We start from the raw sequence: 20,318 nt of genomic DNA on the forward strand, positions 1-20,318 counted from the left end.
GAGAGCGTTTACGTAAATACTTTACTCTATACTTAGCGTAGTTTGTACTACAGTATCAACGAAATATTTTTTCATAACAAAGCAAAAAAGTACAGAACTACCACAGTCCCAAAGAGGTACGGAATTAAAAAAGCAGCCAGTAGCCCCGCCCATACCCTAAAGCTATGTGCTTACCCAATTGGCGCTGCCTCTTGTCTGTTATTTTCCTATTGCTGAGTGATGCCCCGCCCCTCGTACTCAGGGCACAAATGGAATTGACTGACGCTTCTGTGAAGTAACGGTTTTATAAACAATACATACCGGTATGTGATTGTTATTATGAAATATATATAAAAGTGGCTGAAATACAAACTGACAAAAAAAAGCTAGCAGAGGATGGTTTCGATCCATCGACCTCTGGGTTATGGGCCCAGCACGCTTCCGCTGCGCCACTCTGCTTTTGCTCAGTTGTCAAATGTTTAATAAGATACTGTTAAATTAATTAATATAATGGACTACTATTTAATCATAGCGGTTAACGTTACTTTAGGGTGGTAAGGTTAAATTGCCTTTACCAGACACCGTGTTTAAATGGTTACTGACGCTAACCATGTTGAAATATATGTTTATTTATTTTGATGAATAATAGCTGAAGAGAGGGGAAACGTCTGGAAAGTTTATTATAAAACTGTCGTGAGAAAAAAAACATACACGTTACACCCCAGATGGGACTCGAACCCACAATCCCTGGCTTAGAAGGCCAGTGCCTTATCCATTAGGCCACTGGGGCTCCTAAAGAAAATGCCGTTCTTGCTCATATTTGTGTGCCTGACTATCGCTAAATACAGAATGGACGGTAACCCCCAAAAAAATTATTAACGCGTTACCTTTTTACCGGTACTGTACTCTGCAAGCTTTTTATGGTCACCTCGGATTTTTCAGTACAGGTTGCAAAAGCAGACAAAAGCAAATCAAAGTATTTCTGAGGGTTTTATACTTTAGATTTTATGGCTAAAAGGTGCCATCCCACAACTTTGCAGTGAATTTCTCAGCATTTATTATGATAGAAACGTCAGTTCGACGAAACACTTTTTAATAACTTAAGAATAATAATGCACTGAAACGAAGGTCCCACCGAGATTTGAACTCGGATCGCTGGATTCAGAGTCCAGAGTGCTAACCATTACACCATGGAACCCATATTTACGCCTTGGCCACGTAACTGTAATAAATACATCATTTTATTATTATTCTTTTTTGTGTTGTTGTTGTTGTTGTGTTTGTAAGAGTTTCTACTGCGTCTTCTACACAGTCCAAGATTGGTTTTAATCGGGCTGTGAAAGCAGCCGAATATGTTTACAATGACTTGGATCCGGGAATCCAGAGCTTTAAAAACTGTAATAAGTCCAGACTAGTTTGGAAAAGCTTGTCTTCGTTCAGACTGTATCACAATCCCCCATCCTTCACTGCTATGACATAATAGTGTTGCATTGAATTACTACTTTTTATAAAGCATGTTATTGTGAAGCATGTTTACTGACGTGCACCTTTTGTTTTTGTGTAGATCGCCTCACCATTACCTACTGTCGAAGCAGTGGCCCTGGAGGCCAGAATGTTAATAAAGGTATGGAAATGGAAGTCTTTGTTAAAATATTCACAAGCATTTTTAATGTACAGGGTGATCAGGAGCACTGTTGTGGGGAAGCATTCTCCACAGAGTTAACTAGACAGGCAACAACATCACAGGTTACAGAGAGTCAGCTACTGTTGTGTTATAGTACATTTTTCACATTTTGTTCTAGTAAACACACAAGCTGAAGTCCGGTTCCACATACAAACAGCTGATTGGATTCCTGAAGATGTGCGACAAAAGATTATTTCTCAGGTAACATCAATACTAAGATTACATATTCACTGGAGCTGACTGCTAATAACATTGAAGAAATGTGAAAGTTAACTAACATCTGGTGTGTAAAGGGTAAATATTTTAACTTCTAACTGAAATGAAAGCTTAACAAAAAACACCTCTATGAATCTGTGCTATACGGTGAAAACATGAATAAAATCAGACATTGGTCTAATTAGTTTGTTATAAGGCTATGATTTTGATGCAGTACTTTTTAGTTCGTTTTACTGGCAAGGTGCGGCAAAAAAACAAGAATCCACGGAAAGTTGTCCAAATGTAGGTTTAGCTACATCAACATACACAAGAGCTTTTAAATAGTACACCAGAACCAATAATATAAAGACTTGCTTTTGACTGCTGGCAAGTTTAAATGTTACTTTAGAGTACAAAACTTTACCGTCCAGACTTCAGACTCCGACATCATTTCTGGTCAGAGTCGAGGGTCTCAGTGCGACAAATGTTTGAAATTCTCCCTTTCGGGTTCCCTGTTGGTTGAGAGGACGGATGTACCAACGATGTCGCTTTTAAAACCTCTTGATAAGAGGTACAAACTCAGCACATTTACTTTAAATGTAAATGTATCCAATTTTGCGAATGCAATCTGTATTTAAAGTGTGAACAACAGCTGTGACCACTTTGCGCAGTCAAAAGTGCTGCGACACGACGCGTCCCGTACAGCAAATAGTGAAGCTGCACAGCTTGTAGTTGATTCACCTGCGATAGAAGGAATCTACGTAAGGAATTGATCATTTGACATATACTGGACTATGCATTAGGTACATTTCTAACGAGATCACACTGATGTAGAACATATTTCTATATTTAAGTTAAATTATTTTCCTTACCACACCAAAGGAAAAGAGCCTATATCACTTTTTAAAACGCAGAAACATGTACACTGACTTACATTGTATTATTTGATCTGAAATACAAGTTACACAATTAATAAATAAAATCTAAAATAAAAAAAACGACCACGAAAGGACTCGAACCCTCAATCTTCTGATTCGAAGTCAGACGCCTTATCCATTAGGCCACGCGGTCTTTCACCGAAAGAAAGCGTTTACGTAAATACTTTCATCTATAATTAGCGTAGTTTGTACTACAGTATCAACGAAATATTTTTTCATAACAAAGCAAACAAGTACAGAACTACCACAGTCCCAAAGAGGTACGGAATTAAAAAAGCAGCCAGTAGCCCCGCCCATACCCTAAAGCTATGTGCTTACCCAATTGGCGCTGCCTCTTGTCTGTTATTTTCCTATTGCTGAGTGATGCCCCGCCCCTCGTACTCAGGGCACAAATGGAATTGACTGACGCTTTTGTGAAGTAATGGTTTTATAAACAATACATACCGGTATGTGATTGTTAATATGAAATATATATAAAAGCGGCTGAAATACAAACTGACAAAAAAAATCTAGCAGAGGATGATTTCGATCCATCGACCTCTGGGTTATGGGCCCAGCACGCTTCCGCTGCGCCACTTTGCTTTTGCTCAGTTGTCAAATGTTTAATAAGATACTGTTAAATTAATTAATATAATGGACTACTATTTAATCATAGCGGTTAACGTTACTTTAGGGTGGTAAGGTTAAATTGCCTTTACCAGACACCGTGTTTAAATGGTTACTGACGCTAACCATGTTGAAATATATGTTTATTTATTTTGATGAATAATAGCTGAAGAGAGGGGAAACGTCTGGAAAGTTTATTATAAAACAGTCGTGAGAAAAAAAACATACACGTTACACCCCAGATGGGACTCGAACCCACAATCCCTGGCTTAGGAGGCCAGTGCCTTATCCATTAGGCCACTGGGGCTCCTAAAGAAAATGCCGTTCTTGCTCATATTTGTGTGCCTGACTATCGCTAAATACAGAATGGACGGTAACCCCCAAAAAAATTATTAACGCTTTACCTTTTTACCGGTACTGTACTCTGCAAGCTTTTTACGGTCACCTCGGATTTTTCAGTACAGGTTGCAAAAGCAGACAAAAGCAAATAAAAGTATTTCTGAGGGTTTTATACTTTAGATTTTATGGCTAAAAGGTGCCATCCCACAACTTTGCAGTGAATTTCTCAGCATTTATTATGATAGAAACGTCAGTTCGACGAAACACTTTTTAATAACTTAAGAATAATAATGCACTAAAACGAAGGTCCCACCGAGATTTGAACTTGGATCGCTGGATTCAGAGTCCAGAGTGCTAACCATTACACCATGGAACCCATATTTACGCCTTGGCCACGTAACTGTAATAAATACATCATTTTATTTTTATTCTCTTTTTTCTTTTTTTTTTTTTGTAAGCGTTTCTACTGCGATTGTTGTAATTAGCACTAATCTTGGACTACCTTACCCAGGGTAACATTACACAGTCCAAGATTGGTTTGAATCGGGCTGTGAAAGCAGCCGAATATGTTTACAATGACTTGGATCCGGGAATCCAGAGCTTTAAAAACTGTAATAAGTCCAGACTAGTTTGGAAAAGCTTGTCTTCGTTCAGACTGTATCACAATCCCCCATCCTTCACTGCTATGACATAATAGTGTTGCATTGAATTACTACTTTTTATAAAGCATGTTATTGTGAAGCATGTTTACTGACGTGCACCTTTTGTTTTTGTGTAGATCGCCTCACCATTACCTACTGTCGAAGCAGTGGCCCTGGTGGCCAGAATGTTAATAAAGGTATGGAAATGGAAGTCTTTGTTAAAATATTCACAAGCATGTTTAATGTACAGGGTGATCAGGAGCACTGTTGTGGGGAAGCATTCTCCACAGAGTTAAATAGACAGGCAACAACATCACAGGTTACAGAGAGTCAGCTACTGTTGTGTTATAGTACATTTTTCACATTTCGTTCTAGTAAACACACAAGCTGAAGTCCGGTTCCACATACAAACAGCTGATTGGATTCCTGAAGATGTGCGACAAAAGATTATTTCTCAGGTAACATCAATACTAAGATTACATATTCACTGGAGCTGACTGCTAATAACATTGAAGAAATGTGAAAGTTAACTAACAGCTGGTGTGTAAAGGGTAAATATTTTAACTTCTAACTGAAATGAAAGCTTAACAAAAAAACACCTCTATGAATCTGTGCTATACGGTGAAAACATGAATAAAATCAGACATTGGTCTAATTAGTTTGTTATAAGTAGTAATATTACTATAGCTTATGTCAAAAGTCTAATTTATGACCCTTTTGACTTTTTTTTGACCTTATAGGTATGAATTTATGAATATATAATGAGGGGGCGTGGATTTATGAATTTATGAATATATAATGAGGGGCGGGGATTTTATATTGGTATTGATATATATATATATATATATATATATAAAACAGACCCTTTGTATTTTACAAGTGCTTATAAACATTAAATATTTATAAATGTAAAAGAGTATGAAAATAAAATAATTACTGTGGGTAGGATTCGATCCCACGCTGACAATTGAGTCAAAAGGATCTTAAGTCCTTCGCCTTAACCACGCGGACACAACAGTTTTTCTTAAAACTTTAATAAATAAAAAAATAAGTATTAAGCTTACCGGGGGATTCAGAGAATCAAGGTGGTATGGTGGTTGAGCAAAAGGTTGAACAGATGGAGACTACGTTGGGTTTTTGTTTTTTTTAAAGGGGCATGTCTGGGCATGTTTTTCAGACCTTATAAAAAGGAGGAAAATATTTGGGGAGTTTATTAGAGTGTTACACAAGATGTCTCATTCCGTTGTTAGTTGCTGCTCAGAGAAAGGGGATCTTGAGGATCTGGAAATGTCTGAACTTATAAAAGCCTTTAAAAAAATGCACATTAGCCCTTCCGCAGATGTAGAAGAAACCATGGCTTGTAAAAAAGTTTCAAGAGAGAGTCCAAGCATGGGGCCTTCAAGCATTCTTCCCAAGGATCGTCTGTGTACTGTACAACCTCCTCGGTGGAATGAACTGAAAACAAACATCAATGAGAGAGAGGGGCGGATGTATTAGGGTAACTCTGAAAACGCCCCTAGGGGCAGCGCCTCAAGGACCACCCATTCAAGGATCTCTGATAGGCCGTCTCAAAGGATCCCCCACGGTGCCTGAGGCGTCAACACCCTCATACGCCGAAACCTAATCTACCTAATTCCCCCCCCTAAATGCCGTTCTTGAAACTAGCGATCATGAGATGGATTGGACCAGTGAAGAAATGACCCAGCTTATAAAAGACTTTGAAAATGTCCCGCTCCTCAACCCTGCAGAGTCTGATGACGTTGATGGGGGATTAGGCATCTCTTTTGAAAAAGTATTAAAGATCTCTATGGGGCTCGTGGCTTCTCTATTGGAAGTGATCATTGACCGTGATATGGTGAAAAATTGCCGTGGTTGCGAAATTGACCACCCGAGCCAGCTGAGACACAGCTGCCTTTTTGAAGCGGCCCCCAATTATTTTGATCAACATTTTGAAGAAATACTAGAAAAAATACACGTCCCGTGGCTGAAACTTCTGGTGGCTAAAGCTCTAGCTTGTTTCAATTTTCATCCATCTTTGACAAAACTTCAGAAACTGGTGGAAGATATTTTAACAGAGCTAAGACCAGAACACAGCATTAGACGTAAACTGATTCATCTACAAGAAACCCTGGATGACAAGGCCCGAGACATCGTTAACAAAATTACCAAAGCTTTCTACCATCGCAGTTTTACAAACCCGCGCGCTCCATTAGCATATTACGGGGCCTGTGACTTTGAAAATGGGGAACGTCCAGACTCCAGCAAAACTGAGGAAAACCATGGAGGGGCTGCTGTTTGAGTTATTAGCTGAGAAAGTGGCTTGCAAGAGACTCTTTCAAAACCTGATCCCCGTAAATGTAAAAATGTTTAGCAATTTAAAAAGTGTAACTGATTTAATCCGTAAAGATATTGATACTAAAGAATGGTCAGAGTTGGTAATTACACATGTAAAACACTGTAAACCCTTAAATGCATTTTTAATGAATATATTACCTAAAATGTTTGATGAAATAGAAGATTGCAAATGTACACATATCCTTGTTTTGTATGCTTATGTGACTGATGTGTGTTTTTATAACATGGCCAGGTTTTTAAGAGATGAAGATATATCGATAGTTGTGCAAAATGTCGTGGATTATTTAGTGACTAATCATGAATGTTTGTGTAAAAACTTTATAGCTCTTCTAAAATGTCCTAATCTTCTTGATAAACTGTGAATAAAACTTTTGAACGTCCCACATGTCTCTGAAGTGTTATGATAACCTTTGAATAAAAACTGTTTGAAAGTCATATTGTTCTCAGTTGTGTTATTTTGGTTAAAGATGACACACCAGTGTATGAAAAAAATATACTACGATCCCTCAAATCCTGGAGGTTTAGGGGGTTTACAGACTCTTCAAAGAGCTCTGAGGTCTGATGGACCTAAAGTCTCTGAGAGGGTCTTAACTGACTTTTTATCAGAGCAAGACTCATATACGTTGCATAAGCCCTCTAAAATAAACTTTAAAAGAAACACTGTATTTGTATCTAATATCGACACACAGTGGCAAGCTGATTTAGTGGATATGTCTAGCTTGTCAAAAGAAAATGGAGGTTATAAGTACATGTTAACATGTATAGATATCTTATCCAAATATGCATGGGTCTTACCTTTGAAAAATAAGTCATCTAAGACGGTGACAGAGGCGTTCAAGAGGATCATCAGCGCTGGTAGGAAACCTAAAAAACTACAAACTGATAAAGGGGCCGAATTTCTAAACAAAGCATTTCAGAACATGCTAAAAAAACATAATATTCTACACTTTACCACGGGGAATGAACTAAAAGCATCTATTGTTGAGAGATACAACAGGACTCTTAAAACAAGAATGTGGAAATATTTCACCGCTTTTAACACGCATAAGTATATGGATAAACTACAAGAAATGGTACATGCATATAACAACTCCTTCCACCGTAGTATTCAAATGAAACCTTCAGAAGTTAATGAAGATAATTCATTTAAAGTGTTTAAAACTTTATACTCTAAGAAGAAAAGCCCTAAACATATAAAGTTTAAGTTTGCCGTCAGTGACAGCGTAAGAATTTCAAAGTTAAGAGCTCCCTTTATAAAAGGCTATGAACAGACGTTTACATCAGAGATTTTTACTATAACAGAATGTATACCAAGATTTCCACCGGTGTATAAACTATGTGATTATGATGGAGAGCCTATAATGGGCACCTTTTATGAACCAGAATTACAGAAAATAAATGTTAAGACTGATAGGTTGTTTAGGATAGAGAAGATAGTTGCCGAGAAAAAGGAAAATGGTAAAAAGTCTTATCTCATAAAATGGGCCGGTTGGCCTGAAAAATTTAACAGTTGGGTCGCAGAGCAGCAGGTGGTGGATCTAAAGAGTTAACAAGTACAGAGTGTATTTAATTATACTTAAAACATTATTCAAGATGTCTCAAGACTCTTTTTATGTAACTCTGCCTAGTAATGCTTCACAGGAGGTTTTCCCTAAAAACGCTATATCAGATTTTACTATCAAATTGGTTAAAACATTGAATCTACCGGGAAAATGGGAAGTTTGCTTAGCAGAGATTCAATATCCCCATACCTGGGATAATATAAGCCTTAAAGACAGCACTTTTATTACTTATGATATAGAAAATGCGATAAAACGTGATTATACTATACCAAAAGGATATTATGAGACCCTTCAGGATGTAATAACGACCATGAACGATGTCCTGCTCGGAAAAGGACTAGATCAGAAAGGTGACAAGGCTCCCGATGAACAAAATAATAATGATTTGAAATTAGTCTATAAACCTATAGAAAGACGAATTTATATAAAAAGTACTAAACCATATATGATTTTTACCAAAGAACATCTCGGACAAATGTTGGGATTTCATGAGACTATAAAGGGTGAAACTATTAGACTATTAGGCCCTATTGAGGCTAAAGTGTATTCTGCTTATTTGAGGACCAACTACCCAGCCGACATCAGAGCGGGATTTTATACCCTGTATGTCTATACTGATATCATTACACATCAAGCCATTGGAGATAGTTACGTGCCTCTTCTAAGATGCGTTCCTATTAAAGGCAAAAACAACGATATAATCACGGTAACTTACGACAGACCTCATTACGTGCCCCTCAGCAAGACCACCTTTGACACGTTAACTATACAAATTAAGACGGACCAAAACAAGTTAGTGCCATTCCGTTTTGGGAAGGTTGTAGTGAAGTTGCATTTCCGACCTGTAAAGCCTCTTCTTTACACATAATTGAAAATGGGCCCTAATGGATATGTCAATCCTTATATTAATTATTACAAAAATCAAGCTGGTAATGGATTGCCTGGATTTTCTGGAGCTCCAGTAATGTACGGGGCGGGTATAGGGGGTATTTTTAGAAGTCTTTTCAGAAAAGCTTTACCGTTACTTAGAAGGGGTTTTGAAATAGTTAAACCTCATTTTAAATCAGCAGCTAAAAATATTGTTAGTGACGTAGTGTCAAATGTCCTAACAAGTCATAACCCTCATAGCCATAACAAGAGCCAGTCAGGGGAGGGATTGATGGTGATGTCCCGAGGATACAAGAGAAAACGTGGCAAACCCCCAGGATCTCGCTATCATCCACACAAAAAGGCTAAACCAGCTACATTGAGGTCATTTAGTAACGGTAACCGGAGAAGGAGTAAGAAACCAAAGAACAGCGAAAAAGAGAAACATCTTTTAAATCATGACGCTGGTACATCATATGTCTCAAGAATGTGTGAAATCAGAATTGGATCTGTTTACTATACCTTATACCCAGACAAGTATTGAAAAAAACCTTTATGTGGAAATTCCCCCCCTGTCTGCCTTGTCTGACACGGCCCCCATCGAATTTTACATAGCGGGAAATGGGGAAGATTATCTTGTTTTGAATAATACTCTTTTAAGACTTTCATGCAAAATTACTAGGGCTGATGGCGCCGATTTAGTTGGAGGTAGTATAGTCGGTATTATCAATTACCCTGTAGCTACCATGTTTTCACAAGTGGATGTAACTTTAGGAAATCGCTTAATCAGTCAAAGCAGTAATACTTATCCTTACAGGAGCATTATAGAAGCAATGCTAAACTTTAGTAAGGACACTCTAGAATCACAGTTCACTGCCGGCTTGTTTTACAAAGATACCCCAGGACATATGGATGAGACTGATCCTGCAGGGGCTAATGAAGGTTTAGTTAAACGGCATGCGTTTACCAGAATGAGTCATACTGTTGAACTTTTAGGACCTCTGCATGCGGATATATTTTTTCAAGAGAAACTCATGCTGAATGGGATTGACCTGAAAATTAAAATGGTGAGGGCCAATGACACTTTCTGTTTAATGTCTGATGCTGCAGAAGAGTTCAAACTTAAAATTTTAGAAGCATCTCTCTATATTAAAAAAGTAAAAGTGTCCCCTGAGGTCAGAATTGCCCAAGCTCAGGCCTTGATGACCTCTAATGCCCGATATCCTATTGATAGAGTGTCTATGAAAGTTTTTCGTATTCCTAGAGGGAGTAGGGTCTGTAATCAGGAGAATTTGTTTCTGGGGCAGTTACCAAAGTTTGTGGTTATTGGTTTAACAGATAATGATGCATTTAGTGGTTCCTACGCTAAAAACCCATTTAACTTTAAACACTTTGCTGGGAACTTTATAGCTATGTACGTCGATGGTGAACAAGTCCCCTCAAAACCTTTACAACCCCACTATACAGCAAGACACAACCCAGTCAGGGAATATTACAGTCTAATACAGGCCACAGGTAGACATCTCAAAGACAAACTGCTGATAATTGATAGGTCAGACTTTATTAGAGGCTATACGCTCTATGCATTTGATTTGACCCCTGATCAAGAATGTGGAGATCATTTTTCCTTAGTGAAAAATGGTAATATGCGCCTTGAAATGCGTTTTGCCAATGCTCTGCCAGAGACGGTGAATATGATTGTATATGCTGTTTTTGAGAACGTGATTGAGGTTTCCCACCAAAGAGCTGTTCTCTTTGATTACTGAAAAGTTTGATACAACATTGATCCTTTTAAAATGAATACCACTCAGCTTACAGCGCTGCTAACCAGCAGCCCATTGACTGCAAAGTATTTTTATGGGGTTCTAGCTAGTGATCAACTACCTAAAGGAAAAATAAAAAAATTGCCTGCAATACTCATTGTCAACACGGACCCCCAGAATTATCCGGGATAACACTGGCTAGGGATTTATCTAAAAGAAGAGGGACAGGGAGAGTTTTTTGATTCTTACGGTAACCCTCCAGATTTTATTTATTTTCCTAAGACTATCTCAAACTTTTTAGACAACAACGTCAAACAAACAGTGTACAATAATCAGCCTCTACAAGGTCTTATGACCACGACATGCGGCCATCACTGTGTTTTCTTTGTACATCATCGATCCAAAGGACTTACATACCCTGAGGTTATAGCTCTCTACAGCTCTGATTTAAACAAAAATGATCTGATGGTGTCCCGATTTATACATTGTATGTCGAACCCTAAAAAACAGAATTGTATAAATATATTTTCATGCGTGCAGTGTGTCAAGACTCATCATGATTTAAAAAAATGTTATGAATGTTAATCTTCAAAAAAAAACTTATGACATTGTAAATGGTGAATAAATATTTTTATTGCTGTAAAGACATATATATATATATATATATATATATATATATATATATATATATATTGTAAGACAGCAGGGAGGGGGTTAAAGCCTCCCTGAAGAAAAAACATGTGCGGAATGCACATTTGTGTAATTTAATTGTTTTGCTTTATTGTTTGATTGAATTTGTTAATTGTTTTAGTATTAATTATTCCCTGCACCTGGTAGCCATTGTTAAATTAGTACCAGGTGCAGGGTATTTAAGAGAGGCAGCTAGTCTGCTCATGGCTGCTAAGGAGAAGGAGACAGAAGAGGTGCTCTGTCTCAGAGTAGCCAAAGTAAATAAAAAGTAAGTGTGGTATTTAACCGGTGTTTTGGTGTAAGGACGGGGAAACAGCTTAGCTGTCCCGTGGTAGTCAGGGTGTACCTGTTTGTTTAGTTAGTGCTCGTAAAGAGCTAGGTGTTTATTTTGTGTTTGTATTTTGTTTTGGTGTATTAAAAATAGCGCACCAGCGCTTAAAAAATCCATTCCAGTGTGTTGGGTCTATTTTTAAAGGGGCAACGAACCGTGAGTGGCAATTCTATTACAATATATATATATATATATATATATATAATCAGACATTGTTTATATAACATATGCATGAATATACAACAAAATGTATCAGACAATGTTTACACAACATATGCATGAATATACAACAAAATGTACAAATATGTAAACTCAATAAAAACAGTAACATCTTAATAACTTTCCCATAACTGCTGTCTTTTTTTCTGCTTCTTATGCATGGGGGTCTTTAAGGGTCGTTTTTTATAAGCTTCTATGAGTTGTCGTGTTTGAGAATTAGGTACTGTAGAATAGGGGACATTTATTACAGACAAACCTTTGATGAATTCGGACCATCCTACAGGCAACCTATGTTCAGGGATATGGGTATGCCCCGTTGCAGCCCTGATTAAATCAACCATATGCGACCCTCTAATGTTCTTGCCCCTAAGAATGAATTCCCCTTGATCATTCCATGAGGTAACCAAAGCATTCTGAGACATAGCGTTTAAAATAAAATTAGCATTTTTCTTAGATCTGGAGGGCACACTACTCATAACAGCAGTCACTATCTTAGATTCAGATTCTGCTGCCGGTTGGTCCGTTTCCTCAGAGGGGGGTGTAATTAATGTAAGGGTATTAAACTCTTTTTCACTCTGTTTAAGCAGGGTTAGATATCTCTGTAAGGAGTTGGTGTATAGCTTAACTTTCTCATGGTCACTGATGTCGCTTCTAAGTAGAATGCTTTTCATTTCAGAGTCAAGTCGGCTTTCAACGGCTTTTTTAATAGGCTCGGGGTGTTGGGGCTCAGGCTGCCGAAGTCTATCGAGTTGATGCTGGGGTATCAGAAACATTTTCTGGGAGTGAGTCATTTTTACAAATTAACTTTGAGGCGATAAGAGTCCTGATAAAAAAGGCAATGCAATCCTTATTAAAGCTCCGATAAAACCACCACTCTGATTCACAGTTTTTTTCTTCTTTTTAATTGAATGCTTCTTATTGCATAGGCTCTTTATAACACGCCGCTGCTTTTTGAGAGTGTTTAACTGACTCGAAGTTAAGGGGATGTGACCCTTTAAGGCATTTAAGGCAATTTCCCCAATCGATTTGATAAAATCGTCTGAGGCGTTTCGTAAAATTGCTCTTCTCTGATGAGCAGAGCTATGAACTATGCTCTTTAAGAGATGGAGGTTACGTTTTATTCTAGCCGACATGTTGCGCTGTTGCATAGCCTAGATAAATAAAAGTTTTAGAGCAATAACCGGCCGCTTATAGGTGTTTTGATCTGGTATTTCTCAGGATGTACGCAACAGGCCAATCAGGAGTAAATAAACCAGTTCTTAGACGAAATGCTTCAGGGGTTTGGGCCTTTAAGTCTATTAAAAGATAACCATAGGGTTTTTTGTCGCATCTTCAAACGCTTCTAAGAAAAACTTGGAGTTCCCGGGGTACATCTGACGGGCTAGTGTGTTGATTTGAAGTTTATCTCGAGGGTTTTTAAACAGAATAATGTAATTGGCATTCAAGTTTATTGTGCGGCTCATTTTTCCTTGAAAAAACAATTTTTGAACCAAATACAGTACGCATAAATTCCTATGATGAACGTATTTTGTAAAAGCGTTCTGTATTTCATCATTTTCGCTAGCTGCTTCCATCAAGTCATCTATAATGAGTAAATTGATTTTGTTAGGAGGCATTAAATTATCATCGGTTAATGAATCTGGTATGCCTTCAATAAATTTGATATTTTTAAATTTAAGTGACAATTCATTGTATAATCCCTGCCAGCAACTATAACTCCAAATGATATTCTCAGGGGGTTTGGAAAAGATCTGTTGAGAGTTTTCTAAAAGCTGCTTCACAAAATAACTTTTCCCTGAATTGGAGGGTCCCGATATTATAGCTGCAAAAGGCACAGATAGTCTAATATCAAAACCTTCTTCAGTACCCATAAGGAATCGATTTGAAATCAGAACGCAAGACTCGCTTATTGTAGACTATTTGAAAGGTTTTCTGGAGTGGTTTGTTTTCCAATTTAAATTATTTTTTATTGCGGTGAATCTGGGAGCCTTGAATCATGATATGTTCTGCAGGGGTGTTTCTATCATGATTCACAAAGTTTTGTACAAGGTCTTTTAATGAAGCAATGTTAATTAATTTGGAATTCTCATAGTTTAGGGTAATCCCCTTTACTTTGAGACATGTTTTTCCATTGTTTGTGACGTATCCATATGTTTTAGGGCCCCCTGACACAAACTCTGTAATGTATTCCCCCGGCTTCAACTCGCTAGTTAAATCACCAAGATAATCACCTAGTTCGGGACGCCAAGCCTGGGGCCTGCTGACAAAGATTACAGAGTCTGTATCATGATACAGACATCGACCCTGCAGACGATCCAAGAGGTTATAGAGCTCTAGCCGGGCGTAAGCGGTAGTAAATGCCGCTATGAATACGTTTACATTACCTGTGGGAGTATAGGTATCAGAAGCGTAACGCCACTGAACCTGAGCCACAGTATCACTTACAAAACAAAAATGCGAAACCTGATATCTTTTTGAAAAGAGATAATGGAAAAACTGGTCAGGATCCTTTACCAAGCTTGTAGAGAGCTGGTTAGTTCTCTGTGCTAGTTTTCCCCACAAACTATTGAGGCATAGTTTGGAGATTTGTCTTTTAGCAGGATTAACATTAATCTTTTGAGGATCTAATTGAACCCCCTCTTTCTGAAAATATTCCGCAATATAACGCTCTTTACGCTCCTCATCGGTACAATGAGCAGGGTATCCTGAACTTTCCTGTTTCCCCTTGAGATGACTATTAATGTAACCTGTAAAGAGAGTGTCAGATTTCTGAGGAAAATGCCACACTTCATGTATTTTAGACACTTTGTAACCTTTCTCAAGAGCTTTAACTACCTCTACACTACACCATGTCCCGGTCAAGGCTCTTTCTCCAGAGGTATGATTACATACCCCCGTCTGGTTTAGTGTTTCTGCGCATGAACGGCAGAGAGTAAACATTAATTTACCACAGATGCGGGCAGGCAGTACAGGGAAATAAAGACCCCTAGGAGGCAGAACAGTTAATTTGAACAATCCAAAGTACTGGCTCAAGTCTTGAAAATTATGGTAAATTACAGTAGGATGGTCTACGGGATACACTTTTGTTTTGTTAACAAACGGATACAAACTAGTGAAATCAAAGTATTCCACCCTTTCATTTTCTTGGGCCACATAATGTAATGTAATGGCATTTGTACGCCCCCCAAACAGAGCCTCGCGTGGATTTATGCGTTCTGGAAAATCAGAACGAATCAGAAATTCGTGAACTTTAGGTTGTTTTTTCAGGGTGTTCCATTCATGTTCCCAAATAACTCTGACTTCCATCCCGTAAACCTTTTGCAATGTTTCAATCTTTTCATCAAAGTGATGATGCATCGTACCACACGATACTTTGCTTAAGGGGTTTACATCGGCCGAATCATAGCACAAGGGACAACCATGAAAAAAACACCCTGCAAATTCAAAAGCTGTACGCTTACCATTAATCACAGCATAACCGTCCAAGAAAAAGGGGCCTATTTTAAGCTCTCCGTAGTTTAATGCGTGTTGAATGAAAACATTTTCAGTTTCTGCTACATACATTAACCATTGTATCGAGGCATTTGAAAAGCTTTTTTGCTGCTCACTGTAATTGTCGGGAGGAATGATCGCTATTGTGTCTTTAGGCATGAATTTACTTCTATACATAGCCATGCACAGTGAAGCAATGGTGGTACATTGGAAGGGGTCTATCTGCCCTATTGCATAAACCTCGGTCCGGAATTTGATACATGCCTCTTTCAAAATTTCAACACCATTTTTGCAGTAGAATGCCATTTCGTCTCTGAAATTAAAAACACCCATCTTAATCGAATCATACCATTTGTAAAAGTCATCACAATCTTTAGACATCATTTGCTGAACACCATAGTAAATGGGTTCAGGAAATGGCCCCACATAATTCTGGTTTTCAGCAGTATTGAAAAAATGAGAAAAATATCCTTTTTTGGCTTCAAATCCCATAGCAGCAGGCAGGGCACTTAACTTCATGGGCAAAAAGTTAAAGGAATCAATATAACGCATTTTAAAAGCTTCGTCTGTAAAACACATCAACTTGCTACCCTGAGCTATGATATTTGGGTTAATTCCGTTGGTTACTAAATAATTCATCAGTAAATAACTGTCATAAGACTTTGCATTGTGTGCCAAGAAAGTATATCCTGCATAACAAGGTCTACGATACCGCTCAAAAAACTTTTTCACACATTCCTCGCCCTCCCAAAACCATGATTCACCACCCATGTGCATGCAGTACAAATAATTAGGAATGTGTACGCCAGCTTCCTGACGACATTCAAAATCATAAAACACATATTTGTCTGTGGGTTCCTTAGGTTTAAGCATTTGAATGAAGCATTTATGATCACTGTGAGGTAACAACACAGCTTTACATAGCTTACAGTAAGGAGTAAGACATTTGTGAGTCTGTGGCTTTGTCGGGTCACATTTATAGAGAGAATAGCACCTTGTACAAAGTTTTAAAAGGTCACACATAGAAACCTGTTTTTCACTGTTGGCTTTATCTCTGGGAATCTTATGCTAATCATAACAGAGCTGTGAGCGACATTAACGATTGCAATCGTTACATTTTACCTTTACTGAGGACTCGCTGTTACAAGCTGATGAAAAACACACATTACAGTGTCCTTCACAGCGATGTCCCGATCGGTTACTATATGCTGTGTAACAGTAATTACACAGATAGGCAGCACCCAGAAAACCTTTCAAGTTAACAATACCATAGAAATGATTCTCATGAAGAAACAGAAATACAGTTTTGTTTTTTGCTCGAGTATCTGTTTGGTGATTCAGGAACACATCCTTTTGAGGACATCTGTACCAGACCACAATTTTAACATCTAAGGCCTGTTCAAATTTATCTATGTCTACAAACGACACCATTTGATGTTCACTTAATCCCACACTCTGTTGAAGTTTTAAAGCCTCAGCCATACACGTATCATAAGCCCCTCTGAATTCTGGAAATAACAAGCTCAGTACGCTGTAGGCAAAACATAATTGATTGTCTCTGTTGTAACATATAATCAGATGCTTGGCTTTTTTTCTAATAAGCTCACTTTTCATTAAGGTCTGCAAACATCTCCTTACACCCCTCCTTCTGGGCACCTAATAACCTGCACAATCAACATTAAAGAGTCATCAGCCAAAATTTCACTATGACTTTGAAGGAGAGCTTCAATCTGACTGAGAAAATCATCTAGACTTAAATTGGCTCCACTCATTTTTACATACACTGGTATATCTAAGGATCCCGCTCATAATTCAAGCTGCACAACGTCTGAGGGTCTTAGCGTTCTAGAAACCTCACTCAACATATTCTCTAACGTTTCATGTAACACCGTAAAAACTTCAGCGTAGGAATCCAAGTCATACAGATGTGTAAAGTTAAGAGGTTGCTTCAATTCGAAATTGTTAAACATAGGTCTATGTCTACGCTGTACACATGCCCCTCCAATTCTATCACCGTCACTATCCCTATGGGGGGCCTGTAAACCTGAAGGACCTGCCACTTGATGATCATGTAATACACCACCCCCCGGGACTTTTATGCTAAAAGAATCATCACGGTAAGCCCCGTCGTTCAAACCTCCCCCTATTTGTTTTTCCACATCAACTACACTCTCTAGAGTATCATGATTCTCTCTATACATTTCATGCAGAAGCTTATCCAAAGAGTCAAAATTGATCTGAGTCAATTTAGCATCATTAACAAACACACGGCACTGGGAGTTATTGCTGTCTATATTAGTGGAGTTGTCATTTATCGGGGGCCTATCTGGAGAAATTTCATCAATCAGAGCCCTGATTGGCGGTAAACTATACGCATTATAATTTAAATCATTTAATAGTTTGTCTAGATAGTCAAAATTCTCGAAACCATTTAAATTTTGGGGGTGAACAGGGGGCAGACTGACATTGGGGGCTGTAGACATACTATGTGTATGGGAACTTGTTGAAGGATCAGAATTTAAGGTATTTTTAGGAACGAATATAGAATTTACCACAGAATTTGACACAGTATGACTCGGATCAATTGAAACCTTTTTATTTTTTAGAACTCCATTCACAGCTGCATCATCATTGTCAGAATCATCAACAGTAATTTCAATGTGTTTCCTTTTACATGTTTTTTTGCGATGTGGTTTACAAATTCACTGTTATTGTTTTAAAAAACCCAGCGTTTTCAATAGGGTAATTAATGTTTGTATATTCTGATCCACTTCTGGGTCAGAAACTAGGGCCCTTATAGCAGGATGTCTGTAAATGATCTGCTCTATAGTCAGATGTACATGTTTCAATAGCTCAGCGCTGTGATACCTAGCAGTAGTTGAAGTTGAGGGGAGCGTAGGTTTTAGCCTTTGTGATACTTTGGAGACTGTGGGGGTGCCTCTTGATTGTAGCGAAGTATGAAACCTTTCGGAAAATTTACGCGGCCTTTTAGACTTTGGGTCTCTGCTGAAGGATGTGTCGTCCTCGGAAGATTCGCTTTCCACAAGAAGTGTACGTCTAGTGGGCCGTTCTAAATGAAAATATGCCAAAATATACAATCAGACCAAAAATACCTTAACAGATGTTTGAAATATTTAACAACAACAAAAAAAAAAACTTCATTTTAAATACACTTACTTTTGAGAGGTCTTTTTGCAGATTTTTGAGGTCTATTGGGAGGCTCCAAGGGGGTATACGCATGTATAACCTGGCCCTCCTCCGAAGTACAGGCCACGTCGTTCCTTTCGGCTTTTTCAGGAACTTTTAAAATAATATAAACGGTTGAATATGAATGTTTTAAACTAAAAATAATTAATATTATGAAAAACGATCAAACATATTTTATTAATCTATAAAAACAATACGGTTCATACTTTTAGACAATTCGAAGACTGACGCTAGGTCGCTGAAGGATGTCTTGAAGTACTGTTCCAAAAGCTCAGAATCTTCAATATATTCAGCTTCTAAAAACAGAATGAATCAGTTATGTTTTTAAAAGGAAATCATAATAAGCTAAAAAACAATGTCTAACATGTAATATCATTCACGCACTATATATATCATAAGTACATTTATGTATTTGTTATTAATAAAACAAACAGACAAATATGTCTACTATTTTACTCACTTTCAGGCTTTTCTGTTATCACTGAGAAATTATTTAAAAAGTCCTCAGGCACGATTAGATCGCACGGTATCTCAAGGGAAATGCTGTGCCCCGGGATTGTATCTGCAATTTAAAAGGAGGTATTTATAGTTAGACCAGAAATATTAGAATTAGAATTAAATATTTATAAAAAAAAGAACTAAACAAATTATACCAGAATACAATTTCTGAAAAAAGTGCTCTCTCTGTCTCTCACCGTTTTTCAAAAAAAAACTCCCCGGACAAAACGCTTTACAGTCAGCATTCCCTGAAAGCATTTAAACTAACATTACACACACACACACACACACATACACACACACACACACACACACACACACACACACTTAATGAAAAAGAAAGTTTAAAACAGCGTATCACAAAATAAAACAGATATTAAATTAAATATTTTTAAAAAAAGAAAAAAAACAAAACAAAAAGAAAACACGGTTACGCAGCATCACCGACACACCCCACATTGTTCATCATAAGCAGAAATTAAACAGCGTATCAAACATTTTTTACCACACATCTAACATTTACAGCCAATTTAAACATTAAACCTAGGACCTACCGTTTAGATCCTCATTGTTGTGGCTTGATTCTCCGTCCATTTATAGCTGAAGTGGTTCTTTACGGGATAAGGTTTCTTGAGAGGAATCGTCCTTTCCATAAGTGTAATACATAGCTCTGTACGTGGACGATTTATACTCTCAAGATCCGCGGTAAATGCCTTTATAACCACACGGGGTCCGGATCAGGCTGGATCAGGGGAGATAAACACGACACCCGAAAGATGCCTAGACGAGCTGGCGCTGAAATCTGCCCCTCCCCGCTTCTCTAAAGCGGATATTCACAAACCGTCCGTCATATTCTCGATATTATGCGGAAATTATGTTTTATTATGTTTAAATCACGTTTTTAAAGGTATGGCTTTAATAAACAAGAAATGACGACGCATATACCTATACT

The 20,318-nt window shown here is 37.8% G+C and overlaps 5 non-coding genes across 5 annotated transcripts; all 5 read right to left on the reverse strand.

Annotated features, from left to right (window-relative positions):
- Positions 1–696: 696 nt before the first annotated feature.
- trnar-ucu (transfer RNA arginine (anticodon UCU)) lies at positions 697–769 on the reverse strand. Its single transcript has one exon. It is a non-coding gene; the product is annotated as a tRNA-Arg (tRNA).
- Positions 770–1,105: 336 nt separating this feature from the next.
- trnaq-cug (transfer RNA glutamine (anticodon CUG)) lies at positions 1,106–1,177 on the reverse strand. Its single transcript has one exon. It is a non-coding gene; the product is annotated as a tRNA-Gln (tRNA).
- Positions 1,178–2,856: 1,679 nt separating this feature from the next.
- trnar-ucg (transfer RNA arginine (anticodon UCG)) lies at positions 2,857–2,929 on the reverse strand. Its single transcript has one exon. It is a non-coding gene; the product is annotated as a tRNA-Arg (tRNA).
- Positions 2,930–3,636: 707 nt separating this feature from the next.
- On the reverse strand, positions 3,637–3,709 carry trnar-ccu (transfer RNA arginine (anticodon CCU)). The gene has a single exon. It is a non-coding gene; the product is annotated as a tRNA-Arg (tRNA).
- Positions 3,710–4,045: 336 nt separating this feature from the next.
- Positions 4,046–4,117, reverse strand: trnaq-cug (transfer RNA glutamine (anticodon CUG)). Its single transcript has one exon. It is a non-coding gene; the product is annotated as a tRNA-Gln (tRNA).
- Between the last annotated feature and the right edge of the window lie 16,201 nt (positions 4,118–20,318).

The sequence above is a fragment of the Acipenser ruthenus genome, chromosome 17 (assembly GCF_902713425.1).
Source record: "Acipenser ruthenus chromosome 17, fAciRut3.2 maternal haplotype, whole genome shotgun sequence".
Taxonomy (NCBI): Eukaryota; Metazoa; Chordata; class Actinopteri; order Acipenseriformes; family Acipenseridae; genus Acipenser; species Acipenser ruthenus.